The 18,477-nt window shown below is 32.4% G+C and overlaps 1 pseudogene; it reads right to left on the reverse strand.

Annotated features, from left to right (window-relative positions):
• Positions 1-6,897: 6,897 nt before the first annotated feature.
• Positions 6,898-7,521, reverse strand: LOC149155235 (uncharacterized; annotated as a pseudogene).
• Positions 7,522-18,477: the final 10,956 nt, after the last annotated feature.

The raw sequence follows: 18,477 nt of genomic DNA on the forward strand, positions 1-18,477 counted from the left end.
TCCTCTCATAAAATCATATATGTGGAAATACCATGCTATCTACAAGATCCATCAATGTGATATCATTTTTACACTATGGTGTCAGCGCTATAGGGAACCTATGGTAACTGCTTCTATTTCATTGATCTTAGCAAAAACGTTCTGAAAGGTAATGTCACATACATTCAAATTTTTCCTGTTCATGGTTCAGGTAAAACAAAATGTCACTATGACCACCACAACTTTAGCATAATTTCTCTCTATGGAGCATTAACATGTGAAAAAAATTGTAGAAGACTCTATACACCTTACTTACAAAGGTTCCTTTACACATCTAGGTCAACACATCCACATACATGGGATGAAAACCTTCCATATTATTAGCATGTCTTTAATAAAGATCTATAAAAATATTTTTACAATTATTCAGAGGTCAAACTCACTACTATATATATCACTCTCTTGAATGAATCTTCACCAAAATAGTCCTCCCATGCTTGGTTCGTTGTAGATCAAACAATGAATATTGGTGAACGAATCCAACTCCTAAAATAACTAGTTCATGAGGTTTTGCAAAAATATAATTCTAATTAAAGGCATGAAAATCGTGAGCACTGTGTTCCACACAAGTTTCATGCTATAGTGGATCAAATCATAGATGCCATGGTGAAATATATGTACCAATAGAACATACAAATTCACCAGGTTGTCAAAGTGGGAAATCTTCTTCATCAAGGAAAGTGGCTCACCATGAGTCAAATTCAACAAAACTCTATCCATTTGATGATGGAACTTGACATAATGGGGACCATTTATGTGTAACGGGGGGAGGAATTATCGTAATTGAAATTGGTGGCTATCCACCATTTTCATTGAATCAACATGGCTAATCTTTAATTTTTATTAGATTTGACAACTATGAGATACTTCAACTAATTTTTAGCTCTTGTAATATTATTTGAGTGGAAATTGGCAATCATCCACTTTTTCTGTCACATCAATATGATTAATCTTGTATTTTTTCCATTCGTTAGTTAAAAGCCCACGGTTTTGACAAACCATAGTATTCATCCATGGTAATTTCTCCTAGCATTCATCCATTGCATTCACCATGGAATTTACCCATGGTATCCACACGTAATATTCACCTCTAGTATTTAATATTAAAATAAATAATGCAAGTATATCATTCTTAAGTGAAAAGACACCCATAAATAATATAAATACGAGCTTTCAACTTTGTAAAAGCCATGAATTTTCTCATGATGTAGCTTTTGATATTTTCACCTTTCAATAAAAGAAATTAAGATATTTTCATATTATTATTTCCTTTACACTATTTTTATATGTATGTGACATATTCTATTGTCAATATTTAGTCTCATTCCTTAGAAATCCTAGATCAAAATTTGTAATTAAGAGTGCCACTACGAAAAATATTTTTTTCATCCAACATATTTCTCCTCCAAATATGTTAAGCACATACCCACTTATATATATATATATATATATATATATATATATATATATATATATATATATATATATATATATATATATATATATATATATATATATATATATATATATATATATATTTATCTCTATCTCTAACCCAATCTACGTCATCAAAGGCCATGCATATTGAGCACTATATCAAATCTTTGTCTTCTTTGGTAGCACAATCCATAACAAGTGGTGCCACGAATACCTAAAAATGCTCTTTATTGTTGTCCAATGTTCCATCCCCACTTTTGAAATATACATGCTCAATACTCCCACCACATGTGATATGTTTGTTCTAGTACAATCCATTTTATACGTCAAACTTCCAACTACACTAGCATATATAATAGGGAATATGTCGTCTTACTCTTGATGTATCTTCAGACATTGTTTTGAAAATAACTTCACACCTATAATAATGGATACATTCACTAGTTTATATTCATGGATATTAAACTTTTGTAATATGTTCTCAAACTATTTCCTCTCATTTAACTCAGTCTTCTTATTTTTCCAATCAATTCAGATTTCCATCTCCAAGAAGAAATTTCAACCACCAAGATCCTTGTTGTTAAATTTATAGTAGAACTAATTTTTTATTTCGTGGATGATTTCCTTATCATTTCCAATTAACAACATATCATCAACATATAATACCAATTATATAACATGATCACCAAATAGATTGAAATACAGATAGTGATTCACGTTTTTCCTTGTGAAAACAAGGCCTAATATATAAGTATTGAGTTTTTGATACCATGTCCTTGGTGGTTTATTTAACCCATATAGAGAATTTTTTAACCTGCATATCATCTCTTTCACTTCCTTCACCCCAAATCTTTCTGGATGCCTCATATTGTTTTCTTCTTCCGTATCACCATTTAGGAATGTTGTCTTTGTTTCCATATGTTTTACATCAAAATCGAAAGAAACACAAAAAGATAAATTAAATCTATTGGAAGCTTAATGAAGAAATACAAATTTTAATTAGGAGCATGGAAAACACCAATAGGGAAAAGATAGCTAACAAATCTATTTGTCCCTTAGCAAAACCTGGACAAGTCAGTCATATGATCCTTCTATACTCACCTCCTTGGCCTATTTCAATGGAGTACCCCCAAGAATTTTAAAGGCTTCATTACATGCAATGCATGGTCATGAAATCACAGACATCCAAAACTATTTTCTCAAATCCATCATTATCCATGTAACAAATTTGACTCTTTTACCATGTCAAGTTTAATCTAACCTTCCCCCCTTTAAATGTGACTTAAGGTTTCCCTTGATAAAATTTAGCTAAACTAAAGAGAATATCAAACACAACTCATCTCCAGGTCCTAGTGCCCTTAATTTTTATATCTATGGTGTTTGAGAATCTTACATGTCCTTCCTTTTCACCGACACACACACACACACACACACACACACACACACACATATATATATATATATATATATATATATATATATATATATATATATATATATATATATATATATATATATATATATATATATATATATATATATATATATATATATATATATATATATATATATATATATATATATATATATATATCTATATATATATTATATATATATATATATATATATATATATATATATCTATATATATATTATATCGATAGATTATTAGGGATACACATGCCTAATAAAATATTGCAGTTGTATGCCCATTTATACACAATTACAAATATTTAATTCCATTATAATAATTATTTAATTTCCTTTTATAATTCTCTCACCACTACTTTATCACATCCCTTACCGTGACCATCACAATGGGTCTCCATAGTATATTTTGAGATCATTTATCTATGCTCCAACTGTTCATTTCCATATTCAGATCTAATCCTGCCAACAATCTCATGAGGATTTCAACCATACCGAATTACCTTTCCAAAGAAACGGTTCAACACACTACACTAATGCCTAAAACTCAACATGATAACCCTAGATTGAACATTTTCACTACTTGGATAGATAAGTATAGTCCTTTATATCTCTCATTTGGAACCAAGGATATTCTAATATAGTAATTGGAACATATATGACATGTGTTCCAAAATTCCCATCACTTTGTTTTCAATTCGGAACAACTTTGAACATCTTGTACATAGTAACTTTAATTACTGGATTCCCATTTAAATAGGAGCTCAATATACATAATTTGACACAAGATATATCACATAGGTCAATAGGATCTACCACAATTTCAACAAAATTTGAGAATTCTTTTAATTTTTCACCCCCATGTGGCAATGATGACTACCCACCTACTTGGTGTCCTATGTAAACTTTAAATCATCTCGGACAAATCCGACCACACTGTTGTCTCCTGGAAAAGTTCATGTCCCAAAATGGAAATTGTGCTCATAGGCATCTTGGTCGATGTAGGGTTTGAGAAATGGAAACAAAGCAACCTATATTTCTCATAAATCAAGATTCGATCCAATGTTGTTAGGGATGAGGTCAATACATGTATTTTGTGTGTGCGATGTGTGAGATGATGGTGTATGGTTCCCACGTGGGATTGTAGCCTCCTAGGTCAAATACCTCGATGTCCATTTTTTATGAAATGATGTAGTCCTTAGTCAATTCTTGACAACCGTTGAAGGAACTAAGTCTTGAAACTTGAGATTATTACACTTCTCTTGGCCATTCTCCAAGGATTTTCCAAACCAAAGTTGCCAACCTCCATAGAAAGGATTTCTCTACAACTTCTGAATAGGACTAGAGGACTAGCTCACATACACTTGTTTCCTGTGGGAATTGATCTCTTGACCTATACTCTATCGGTTCTATTTTCATATCTAAAACCACATCTCATAGTCAAGCAATAAATAGTGAATGCATTATTAGTGATATACCAAGGCCACTCTTGCTAGAGAGTTTGGGATAAATGCACTCTGATACTAAATGTAGGTTCTAACTGTACTTAGTTAATTATTGCAAATAGATTCTTAATCAAACAAAAAAGATGAAATGGTGAACACTCACATTAACACAAATATTTTACCCTCGAAAAGTTAGACTAGAAATATTTTTCAATGTATTTATTATCACAAGTTCAAATCTAGTGGAAGGTAGAGTATATAAACCTTCATACAGTTTTGCAATCAAAACACAATGCAGAGGTGGGTCCCTTGTCCCACAATCAAGGGGTTCTCTATGACATCCATAACTACCAATCCATTTAACCTAGATTATAATAGAACTGTATTTTATAAATAAAAACTACAAAACCATGGGCTAAATTACTATGTGTTGCGAAATCACTAAAAATAAAATCTATATTCGAAAAGATATCAAAAATAGCCATAAAAATTTGCCATAATTTTTTTGGGAGCACTACAGTGGAAACCCTATATAGGGGTAGAAAGCTCCCTTGCAAACCTTCTAAGTAAGAATTTTCCATAATATTTTTGGGGGCGCTACGGTGAAGCCCCTATGTACGGGTAGAAAGCTCCCTTGCAAACCCTCTATGTAGGAGGGGCTTCACTGACCTAATGACCTATTTGAATAGAGGGTGTTTGTTCCGCCTTTGACTCCTCCTTGTGTGTAGCACAATATACAATGTGGAGGTACTTCAACAAAAAATATAACACATCTTCAATTTCCATTACTTATTAAATGATTTATAAAAAAATCAAATTTTAATTTACATTTCAATTTGAAAATGAATTATTTACATATTATTATATTATTTAATTTTTTTATACTTCTAAAAATATTAAAAGAAGCTTATTCTAATTTAATGTTTTTGAAACTGCAGCAAAAAATTAAGATGCTGCACTCCATTTATTCCAATTGAAAATCTAGATCAGTGAGCCCAGGGCTCATTCTACAACCCAATATGAGGTGATTGTGTAATTACCTCCATTTTCAACTAAGAATTGACACATGTCCCTTTAAAACAATATTTTTAATAAAAAAAATGTGCATTGTAATCTCCCTAAAAAAGTACTTCAAATAAAAAAGTTGTATCAACATAAATGATTATACATAATTTCTTACATTTAATTAAAAGCATTAACAAACATTAATAACCACATTCTGATTGTGTTCACTTAGTTGATAGTATTACAATCCAATATGAAAATATATGATAAAAATATTTCACTTTCATTATTGGACCAATAATAAATAAAGTATTTGGATATCTATATTAAATTATATAATTAAAATTAAGAAAAAAAATCTATTTTTCTTATAAATATTGTTATGAATAATATATATAGAGAGAAAATGTGTGTTAATACTGGCCTTAGTAAAATATTTAAATGCTAATAAGGAAAAAGTAATTAAAGGTAAAATTATTTAGCTAGTAGAAAAATGTGTAACTCATTCAATTTTTAATAATAATAATAATAAATTATTCAAGAATACAATTTAAACAATGAAAAATTACACTTGGTCTGTATAGAAAAATAGAAAACCACTATAAATGCATCTTAATCCTAGATTTATGAAGCACTAAAGAAAGATTAAATCTATTAGCACATATAATACGATTTCATCTCTCTTAAATATTAATAAATCCACGATTAAAACAGATCTATATTAACAATAATTCCAATCATTTCAAAAACCCCAAATCTAAATCATCCAAATAATAATCTTATTTTTTTCCAATCTATTTTTAAATATTAAAAAATTAAATATATATATATATATATATATATATAGATATATATATATATATATATATATATATATATATAATCACAACCCCCAATAAAATACAAAACTATATTTTCTATTAAAAAAATTATATGAAAAAAATAAACCAAATACTATCACAGGAACTCTTAACCACACAAAGTACATATCTCTTAACCACACAAACTACAAACTTCAAATAACAATCTCATAAATAAATATATGGTAATTTCACAATCTCAACAATATTACAAAACACAAAACAATGCCACAATCACAATAAATCCTTAAATCCAAGTAAGACCTGATCCCCTTCTGCAACTTCTAATTTAAAAAATACAAAATAAAGCAATCTCTCATTTAAAAAAATACAAAATAGAGCAATTTCTAACGTAAACGGGAAGGGATACTAAGCAGCAAGTCGCTGCCAGGTCAACTGAAGACAATATAAAATATAATCCACAATTGAAAATAATACCAATTTTAGTGGCGCGATACAAATTTCACTCGGTATGACCAAGTCGGGTCATGTTGACATGTTCAATTCTAAAATTTCCCACAGATGGCATCCATGTTGAATCAAATGTAAAAATAGCTATAAATAATCTTAACACCGGGCTCATTGAAAAAAGATCCTTAAAAATAACTATAAATAATCTTAACACTGGGCTGATTGAGAAAAAGAATCGCAAAACAAGAGAATTGCATTATCTAAGAAAATTTCTAATCAACGGCTTCTAGATCACGAAATATGGGATTTGCAGTGAGTTACTCCACCAGTGTCTTCACTATACCATTAACAAGTGCCTGAAACACATTATGTTCTAGCTGGCCATTATGGTCTTCATCGACACTCAAAAGGATCTGATCATAGAGCAACTCAACTGTTTCATTGGCTTCTAAAAGACCGCAGCTCTGATTTTCTAACTTTACCATCTTTATTCACATCCAACTACTGGAACATAAGATTTTTCACTTCCTCTAAAAGTTTTTCATATGCCAGAAACTTTCTCGGTTGCAAGCCATTGAGACTTTCTTAGTTGTAATCCATTGAAGACCTTAATATCTTGGATAACAATGGGCTTTAAAGCCAAGAATCAGGCAGATCTTGCAAGACACTTTGGAGTAATTGAGCAAACTGAGCCTGCGCTAATTCTTTGGTCCGTTCCACCTATGCTTCTTTAAAATGTTTGTCATAAGAGAATCACCTTCAGGGGTAACTATGAAGGGAGGAACACCCATATCGACTCCCATTTGAACAAGGGTAGACCGCAACTCATTTATGCTAAACTTGTCACTGTCATTTGTATGAAGATCTGTGAACATATTTTTTTCCAAAATTACCATTAACATCTGACCAACTAGTAGTTGAATAAAATAGAGTACAGAGTAATATTACATCTATAAGTAGACTAAAATTTGAAGTATATTTTTCTCTTCGACTTCCACAGGTGCAGTACCTTATGTGTTGTAGTGGTGGCTTCAACAACATTTTCCTTCCTATCATTTTTGGAAGGGAAGGTCAGTAATAAAAAAGTGTCTAAGACAAGACAATTGGTTGATATTAATAATGATTTAGAGGTGTTATTTTTGCACATAGATAGAGGTATTTTGTTAGAGATTGAGGCCTTTTATGGGGTTGGAAGTAATGCATCATATGGGATCCACACAGTGGTAAATTTATGCATGTATTGTAAATAGAATCCACAACCTACTGTACAAGCATACAAGCATCATCAAGCACTATGCTGAGACATTTTTCTTTTGTTGTTTTCCCGCAACATCAGATAGCCATATGAAATTCGCTTGAAGATTGAATTATTATCTAATTGTATAAGGCATATTAGAATGAAGGACACAATACTATCCCATTTGATCATGCCAATGGAGCTGAGCGCCTTTACTCCATCATGTTCCCTGATTTTTAACCCATGACTCAAATGGGTGAATACCAAGAATTCTTAGATGTTTATTTTGGTGCAACTTACTTCTAGCATTGAAGATTCTATGTCTAGCTCTCAAACCCAAAATAGAGGCTGCAATTATAAAAGAAGCAATGACTAATATTGCAAGCAATTTGAAGAGTAAACGAATATACCTACCTCATGTCAAACCAAACGATTCTATGTCTAGCTCTCAAACGCAAAAAGAGATGCCACAATTATAAAAGAAGCAGTGACTAATATTGCAAGCAATTGCAGGAGTAAACCAATATACGAACCTCATGTCAAACTAGATGAAAGGGATTGAAGATAGATGACCACAGAAGTAGACTTTAGATTTCATGTTCTATTGAGATTTCCATCAGCAATATGTTTTCAAATTAGTTGACGACATCGAACTGTTTTTTTTGAACAAAGGTCTTTTCACGTTTCTAATTCAAATTTCCAATTACTATTCAAGGGCTAATGACTATGTGAGGGATTAGGCTCTAGTTTAAAAGAAAGCAGCTCTCAAATGATGTCCTCCAGATTTTCCAAGGATATTTTTATTCTCTAAGTCGTAGAGAAGGTGTTTCAGGTGGTTCTAATTCCCCCACTAAAAATTCACAAGTTTCCCAGCTGTCCTTTTCATGAAAAGGAGATCTTCAAGCCTTTTTCTTCTACAAACAAGGTTTCTCCCCCCTTTAAAATTGAGCCTACTCACTCAAAAGAGAACTTCAACAATTGCTGGGATCGGGCCACGTAAGGATTCTTTTTCCTTCAATGACAGTTCATTCATGATATATGAATGATGTAAACCTCTATGGAGATGGTGTTTTTGTTGAAAACTACAAGGAAGATCCACTTTTGTCTTAGAACAAAGAGAAACTTATCAATGCTTTGAAGGGTTAAAAAGAAGACACTTTGATCCACAAGTTCAACTATCTTATTTGTTTGTAGTTGTACTAGAATGGTGGATAACACTTTACAACACTGAGTACTTTACAATTATTTTTCATTCCTGGGGATATTACGTTATCTACTTCATAAATCTTGAGGATAAGAAGCAAATCATGGAAGGGCCTTCATTTTGGGGAAAAATTTGTATGAAAGATTTAGTTCTTGAATTTTGATCTTTTCACTACAACCACGATCACTACTGTATGAATGAGATTTTTAAACTACCAATTTATTTATAGAAAGGAGGAGACAAATCCAACAAGCAATGTTGAGGGAAAATTATTAAGCTATTGATGAATGTAGAGAAACTATGATATATTCTAAACGTATATCAGGTTACGTGTAGATACTAGAAATAGACACAAGCAAACCTCCATTAGACTAGGTAATATTGGAGGTAGCAGAAAAAATAGAAGGATGCAGTTGTTAGATTTCTAACATCATAAATTCAAGTGCCAAGTTTTCCAAAATCAGAAATTCAAGTGCTAAGTTTTCTAGGAAGCAGGCCATGTATCTTCTTCTTTCAAGTTGGTAAACAAGTTTAAGATAAGAATGCTAGGGAACACTCCAGTTTTAGCCAAGGATGAATTTCAGAAAGGAAAAGGAGAAGGAAGAAATCTAGTTGACCCTTGGAAGAGGGAAAATGAGACAAAGAAGAGCACTGTAGATAAGGTGTAACTTAAAATCCTAAACTGGAAAGCCAATGGAAGTCTTGTAGAAACAAACAGAGAATTCCCCATGAAAAGGGAAACCAAACAATAAAATCCCAAATTTCTAGAGATTATGAGGAAAGAAAATGGAAATATTTCTTAAACATTCCAAAAATAATTCTAAAAAAGTCCCTTGACCCCACTCAAGGAAAGGGTTGAGTTTATTTTGTTGTTTTCTATCCTCCTAGAGTATTGGTTGATAATAACTCTTTTTTCCATGGTGTAGGAAAACTTATATTAACAAATCAAACCACAATACAAAAGGCCTAAGCCTGAAGATATTATAAAAGAATAACAACAACAAGACTCATAGTTTTTAGTGTGTTCCACTTTTATGTTTGCATTGCATTAATCATCCTGCCTATTTTACTGGTACACAACTCACTAAATTGGATCTTCCACTGTAAAAGTCACCACTTGAGCACACTATACAAATCCCTTAAGGGGTTCAAAGGGGCATTCCTATAACCATGCCCCACATCTGCTACATGACAATCATGTTTTTGGAAACCATGTTTTTGGACACCGTATTTCACCAATTATCATGCATTTCTCTACTGAATCTAGCATTTGGTTTTTCTGAGTCCCTATTGCATCTACGGTCCGACATGAAACATAATTGAAAAGACAAGTTGTTGTGCTTGCTTGCCTGGTTTGATCTCATCTTATCACATAAAAGCAACTTGACAATTTCAATAATTGAGTCATAAGCTTATTGGATGCCACTATAGCAGAAGCGTCAAACTCATGTATAATTCTTGATGTTGAGCAACAAGTCCTTGCCTGAGCATTGTATGCACGAGAAGGGGAAGCATTGTATGCAAGGGACAGGGGAAGGGTGGTATGGGAGATTTCAGGCTACGAATTTCCTCATGGGCTTTCCTGTCTCGTAAAGGAAAACTTTTTTTGTATTGCAAGCATTAAAACTACTAGAATGCTTATTTATGAAAAAACACCAAAACCAAAATTTTCTTTCCATCTCAAAGAAATGTCATCAATTTTATATCACATATTTATAAACTCATTATAGTTGGAAAACATTTTTTGGTCATGTGGAAATGGTCATATAGACATAGAAATAGAAACTGTAAACTGAATAGCATGAAGAGGAGAATCCTCAGAGACTAAGGAACTGAATGAGATTCTCGATGCTCTATCTTGATTAGATGATATGGTTCCCTGTTTCTCATGTGGGATTGTGTAGGGTTTAACTTTGTACAAAAATTACCTGCATACAAATTCTAAGAAAACCGAAAATAAACAATGGCGAGAGCATAAAACATTAAACATATATACACACAAATTTTCTGCTAGATCCAAAAATCGGGACTACCAGATTGATATTTCATTATATTCCTTTCAATGTTACAATACATATATATACATGTTGAAGCATCAATAAACCCCAATCCATTAACCCTAGATTAGAACACAATCGTAGTTCCCTTTACCAGATCTACAAAATACCAGGGACCAAAAACCATCATTCCCAAAACCATGTGCCAAATCCATGCACAAAACCATAGGTAGGTCCGCCCACCTAATATAGGGTCCAAAAAAAAATTCCCAGGGCGATACCTCGGACCCCGTGCCGGGGACCTATCGCCCCTATGTTCCCCCCAGTTGCACTCAACACAACATACAGGGGGGACTAATGCTGCCTTGTGCATTGGGTAGTCATGGAAAGAATATATAACACACCCAACATTCTCCCACTCGTTGTTTTCTTTCGATAAGGGACCACAGGAGAGCTTAGTCATTGGTCCAACCCTGAAATGCCCATGGTTTCTCTACACCAAGAGAACTTCTCAGTGCTTACACACTTTGTTAATGGATCAGCAGTATTCTTCAAAGTGTCCACTGTTACCAGCAACACCCTTTCATCCTCAACCATATCACTCACAAAGTGATACTGAACATCAATGTGCTTTGTCTTTGAGTGCTAAGCAAGATTCATTGGAAAGAAAATTTCAGTTCGGCTATCACAGTCTATCCTTATAGCTCATTGTACTAACCCCATATTTGAACACAATCTCTGCAACCAAACTACTTCCTTGCTTGCATCAGTGGTTGCCATGTATTATGCCTCTATAGTTGAAAGGGCCACTATAGACTGTCTCTTACTCATCCAACTAACTGTACCTCGAAATAGGTTAACTGCACCTCCAAATAGGTTAAAGACATACCCACTTGTAGATATTCTCTAATCCAGATGTCTAGCCTAGTCTGCATCAATAAAGCCATGGAAATTCCAAACTCTATACAATCCTAGTCTTCCTTGGTAGCACAAACTATAATTAGTAGTGCCATGCAAATACCTAAAAATCCACTTCACTATTGTCCAATGCTCCATCCCTAGTTTTGACATAAACCTACTCAATACTCCCACTGCATGTGCAATGTCTATACTAGTACAAACCATTCCATACATGAGGCTACAAACTGCACTTTCATGTGGAACACAGGACATGTCCTTTTCCTCTTCTTTTGTCTTGGGAAACTGTTCAGCAGATAACTTTACACCTACAGTAATAGAAACCTTCACCAATTTACTATCATGTATATTAAACCTTTGAAGTATTGTCTCAACATACTTCATCTGGTTTAACCAAAGCTTCCTCTTTGCCTGATCTCATTTAGTTTCCATGCCAAAAATATTGTTTGCAACACCAAGATCTTTCATGTTGAATTTGGAGGAAAATTGAGTGTTCAAATCGTGGATAATTTCTTTGTCATTTCCAATCAACAACATATCATCCACATACAAGACCAGATAAATAACATGGTCGCCAATCAATTTAAAATACACACAGTGATCTGCTTTGCTTCTGGTGAAGCCAAGTCCCCATATAAATGTATCAAATTTTTGGTACCACATCCTTGGTGACTGTTTTAACCCATACAAAGACTTTTTTAACTTGCATACAAGTTTTTTCTTACCCTTCACCGCAAAGCCTTTAGGTTTCTTCATGTAGCTATCTTCTTTGATGGAACTGATCTTCTTACACCTAGATTTTGTGGCTCTTCATCTTCTGATTCCTCTTCTGTTCTAAGGTCCAATTCTTCCTCCTTTATCTCAAACTCTATCTCCTCAGGTTCCTTTGCTAAGACTACATGTTTAATAACATCTTTCACTTCTCTAAAGACCACATCTCAAATGTACACAAAATTTCTTCTTTCTTTGTTCCAATGCTTATAATCTTTTAAACCATCCTTATACACAAAAAATATGCTCCTTTCATACTTACTATCCAACTTTGTTCTTCTCTCCTCTGGAACATGTACATATGCATCACATGAAACACTACAAAACCCCCCTGTGATTAGCATCCCTGTTTGCTTCCTTTTTTGCATCTAGAGACCATTTTTGGTGATATTTGTATCCATTTATCAAATATGGTGCAATATTTGAAGCAAACTTTGCAGCCTTTTTTACACCAAACCTTGCACCAATTTTAGCAGCAGGTGTTGCACTAGGCCTTGCATGAGGTTTTGCACCAAATTTTTCACCAAGTCCTATACCATCCATTGCACTAGGTTTTGTTCCAGCTTTGCATCAAGTTTGGGACCTAATTTTTTTTCACCTATTTCTGTATCCTTTATTGCATCCACTTTTTGTTCCTACACATGTATCATTTTTTGCATCCTCATTTGCATTAGTTTTTACATCCATTTTTTCATCCCCTTTTGCAGCAAGTTTTGTGTCAAGGTTTGTGTCTAGTTTTGAATCTACTTTGTTTGCATCAAAGGTTACATCTTTTTTTGCCTCCTTATTTGCATCCTCATTTGCATCCGTTATTGTGTCCACTATTGCATCCACTTTTGTGGTGCCACAATTTGCGCCTAGTTTGGAACCTACCCTTGCACCCACTTTTTCTTCTAACTTTGCATCAATCTTTGCATCCTCATTTGCATATATGTTTACATCAAATTTTGCATCTATGTTTGCATCCCTTTTTTTATCCACTTTGTGTCAAGTTTTGCATCAGGTTTTAAGCCTCATTTTGCATTACTTTTGCATCAACTTCTATTGCATCCACTTTTTCGTCCAATGTTGCACCCATGTTCACGTCTACTTTTGTATGCCTTTTTGCATAATTTTTTGCACCAAAGTTTGCTTATTTTTTTGCATCTATCATTGCATCCACTTTTATTCTACCATAATTTGTGTCATGTTTTGGACCTACTCTTGAAGCCATGTTTTCTTCTACTTTTGCATCGACGTTTGCATCCAAATTTGCATCAAATATTACCTCTTTTTCCATCCACTTTTGTGTCGGGTTTATGCATGGGGTTTTGTATGCTCTTTTTCATCTACTTTTGTTGCATTCATTTTTGCATCCAATTTGTTGTCCACTATTTCACCCGCATTTGCATCCCTTCTTGCATCTTGTTTTTCATCCTAGTTTGCATCTTCATTTGTTTCTTTTGTTGTATCCACTTTTGCATCCATATTTGTTAAGCCACAATTTATTACATGTTTTTCATATATCATTTCACCCACATTTTCTTCTACTTTTTCATCCACATTTGAATCCTGTTTTCTATCCAATTTTTCATCGAATATTGTGTATGCTTTTGTCTCCCCTTTTGCATTGAATTTTACATCATGTTTTGCATCTCATTTTGCACCTACTTTTGCATCTACTTTTGTTACATCGACTTTTACATGTAATTTTGGGTCGACTATTACACTCGTGTTTGTGTCCATGTTTACATTTCTTTTTACATCTTATTTTTGATCCAAGTTTGCATCCTTTTTTCATGCAAGTTTTTTTCCATTGTTGCATCCACTTTTGTTTCACCAGAATTGGTGCTAATTTTTGCACATATTATTGCACCATATTTACTTCCACTTTTAAATCTGCATTTGCATCCATATTTGCATGACTATTGCATTTATTTTTCTTCTCATGGTCAATTTTACCATTTCTTCACATAAAATAATGGTCACAAGTGCATCCCCACTAGGAGGATTCCCTACATTTACCCCTTGTGGAGGTGCAATATTTTCAACAATTATGATTTGGCATTGTTCCTGAGGTGGGAAAGGATTTTTCAACACAATAGGTTGTGTGGCGGGATTTCACTAAGTATTGTTCTCATTGACCTCATCCAAATATGAACAATGATGTTTCATATGGCCCCTAACACAGTTATTACATGGCAACTTTAGCTTTCACTCTTTCTTGGCCTCGACATTGGCTTTTGGAGCTTATGGTTCTTTTTGCTCATTCAAAATATTTTCTTATTCTTCTTCTTTTTTCCACCCGGTTATTATGGTCTACCTAGTCCTATGGACTGAACCAAGTTAATGGTGATTCTTTGGGAATAAGTTTTAGCTATATTTGTTGTAGGTCCAGTCAACATAGGAATATGAGAAATAACTAACTAGTTTAACCTCCCAACCAGCTGAATATAATCCATTATTCAAAAGTAGCAGAGTTTGGTTCTTCCATTATGATTAGCTCTTTTCTACTTCCTTGCACATAGCATAGATATGGAGGAAGTCCCAAACGATGTTCAATTTGATTCAAGTGTTTCTTTCGGTTCTTCATGGAAAGTTGTAACTCATTGAACATGAGGAAAAATTCATCCTTGGCCTCATTGTAATCCAACAATACGTTACCCGATATAATTTTCAAGTGATAGTAGATATCAACAATATACATGTATTACTAGTATCTTCATCTAGTGTGTGTTGTGTTAAGCGTGCAATATGCTACCTCTCTAGCTACTTCGATACCTATCAAACATTTGTGCTTTCCTACAATGTCATGTTTCACTGCCATTATTTTTTCATGAATCTTCAGTGGTTGTGGACGCAATACAAAGGTGTTCAAGTTTAAACTTTCTATTGGGCTCAAAAGCCTTGTTTTATGTAGTGGGCCACTCTATGCAGGCTTTGAGTGCATCGACAATACATTGTACGCTTGAACCAATGATAACATGAAGTTACTTTAATATGAATTTTTGCTTAAGAGATGGACGTGAAGGCTAGCAGAAGCCAAGGGGGAGAGGAACTTGGGAGATGAGGGATTTTTTCAAGGATGGATTCAGAGAAGAGCTTAAAGTAGAAGGATTGTTCCTTACTTGAAAAAATTATCTAAAGTGAAGGAGAAACCTACCCAAACCTGACTATAATAGTCTAAGTGAGGGGTTTATATTTGACACGACAAAAAAGAAAAAGGAAAACAATGTAAGCGATGCCTAGAGGATGCACTGGGAGAGAACAATATAAATAAATGAAACAACAAAGGGTATAAAATTATCCACTATACACAGTTAAAGTAGTATCCCTAGAGAAAAAATCATATGGAATTATTTTATTTGACAAATAATAGCCCTTGATTGCTAATAATTGAATACATTACAAGGCCTTGTAGCTTGCATTAACATCTTCCTTATGCAAATTATGACTAGTTCTTGGAGCAAATGGCCACGCCTACAAATTATGAGTGTTCCGTAGAGGCTTGTAGGTTGATATTGGAAACCCCTACTAACATAACTAATATTAATTTCAACTGAGTTGCAACCATTAATTGAATATTAGTTCCAGAGGGATCTAAAACCAAATTGGAGTGATGTTAAACGATCCTCCAAGCAACTTCATGATGGCTTGTTAATGACATTAGAGAGGGTGCATGGCCACATCCTCATATGTGAGTGCTTGATGGGATGATGGCCATGCACTCTCCAACTTGGCATGTCTTAGTGATTCCATCAAGGGGAGATTCATAATTGGAAGTATGACATTTTAAAACTTAAAACTTAAATTTAGTTAGCAAACACATAATAACCTAATACTTACAATAAACTCTTTTTTTAATCATTTGCACACTCCCTCTTTATATATATTGTATGCTATGGTAATTACATTAAAAAATAAAACAAATATACCAATAAAACGTGTCTATAAAATTCTCTTTACATGTATGTAGTTATATGTATTATAAAGATTATAATAAAATTAATAATAAGATTTTGTATAGATAGAGATGTGAAATTTATATATAATACAAATAGTATTATAAAGAACAAGCATATGTCCATCTTAAATACGAATCCATTAAGTATCAAGAGGGATCACATATTTCGACATTTTCTCAAAATTTTCACTAAAAATGAGTCTGCATCTCAAGGGATTTGATCCCTCTTGGAATTTGATAAAACCAATGAATATATATCTTAATTCCAATTGTGTCGAGAGGGATCAAATCTCTCAAGGTGCAAATCATTTTTTAATTTTGGACTCAAAAAGAGGTTTACATCAATAAAAGTTCAATCCTTCTCTATGCTTTGTAGAATAAAAGTAAAGATAAATATTTTAATCAATACAATCTCCTTTTGTATTTTACAAATATAGAATAACCTAAATTAATATTAATTTTACCCTACTCTACTTCTATAATTTAGAAAAATAGAATATATATTCAACCTAAATTAATATATATTTTTGTAATTTAGATAATGAGAATGTACCTTCAACCTAAATTAACCTAAGAATGAAAAATCATGTTGATATCAAAATTAAATATTAATATAATCCAAAATATTCTTTAAGAGAATAACTTCTTCGAGTTAATCACAACAATATTTTTGGGGTCAATGTTCCAAACTCGTCATCATGACATAGATGGAGGAAATAAATAATGCAAAAATGTTTGAATTCAAAAGAAAAATCAAATAAAAATGAAAATCAACATTAATCAGTCAAAAATCAATAAAATAAAATAAAATGATTTAAACATATAAAACCATTAAAATAATAAAAAAAGTAACATAAGGAAAAATATAAGTATTAAAAATATAAATATTTATAAAGATGAATATATTAAAAATATAGTATTAGAAATTATTATTAGAAGCAAGAACATTCTTCTCTAATTTAAATGAAGATAAGTTATGAAAAGTGCTATAAACAATGTTAAATCCTCATTTAATGTTATTAAATTAGATATTATGTATACAAAAAGTAAAAAGGAAAAGTAGTCCAAAAAAACTAATAAAACAAAAAAATTATTTAAACAAATTAAAAGAATATATATATCTTTTTTATAAATATAAATATTTATAAATATACATATTTATAAATATAAATATAATAAATTATTAGAAACCATTATAAAAAACAACGTTTTTAAATTGAATGAAAATAAGGTTATCAATAGTTCAATAAATAAGGTTAAATAGTAGGGCTAATATATAAGTAAATTAGAAATAAAATGGTTTTAAATTAGATATTATGTATTCAAAATAGGAAATACTATTTTTTTAATTAAACAATTAATAATTATTTTTTCTCCTCTTTTTCCCTCATTTATTTATTTATTTATTAATTTCCTTAGATTATGGTCTTTTCCTCATTTGTTAAATTTCCTTCCTACTCTCTTTTTTCCCTCCTTATATGTCTATAGACTCTCTCAATATATGGGTTTTTATTTTTGTGGAATGCCTATATCCATTTTCTACATCTAGTTCGCTCATACAGATGCTCATACAAGGCTTGATAGATCCAGTTTCCTAATACAGATATTTGCTAGAAGGGTTTGCTAGATCGAGTTCACATATACATGTGTTTGCTATATCTAGTTTTTCTGATAGAGGGGTTTGCTAGATCCAGTTCATTGATATAGAGGTTTTCTAGATCTAATTCGACAATACAAGTGATTTCTATAGCTAATTCTTTGACATAGGGGCTTTAAATAGAT

Source organism: Pinus tabuliformis, chromosome 9, assembly GCF_031772625.1.
Source record: "Pinus tabuliformis cultivar Carrire ecotype Pingquan chromosome 9, CPIR1, whole genome shotgun sequence".
Classification (NCBI taxonomy): Eukaryota; Viridiplantae; Streptophyta; class Pinopsida; order Pinales; family Pinaceae; genus Pinus; species Pinus tabuliformis.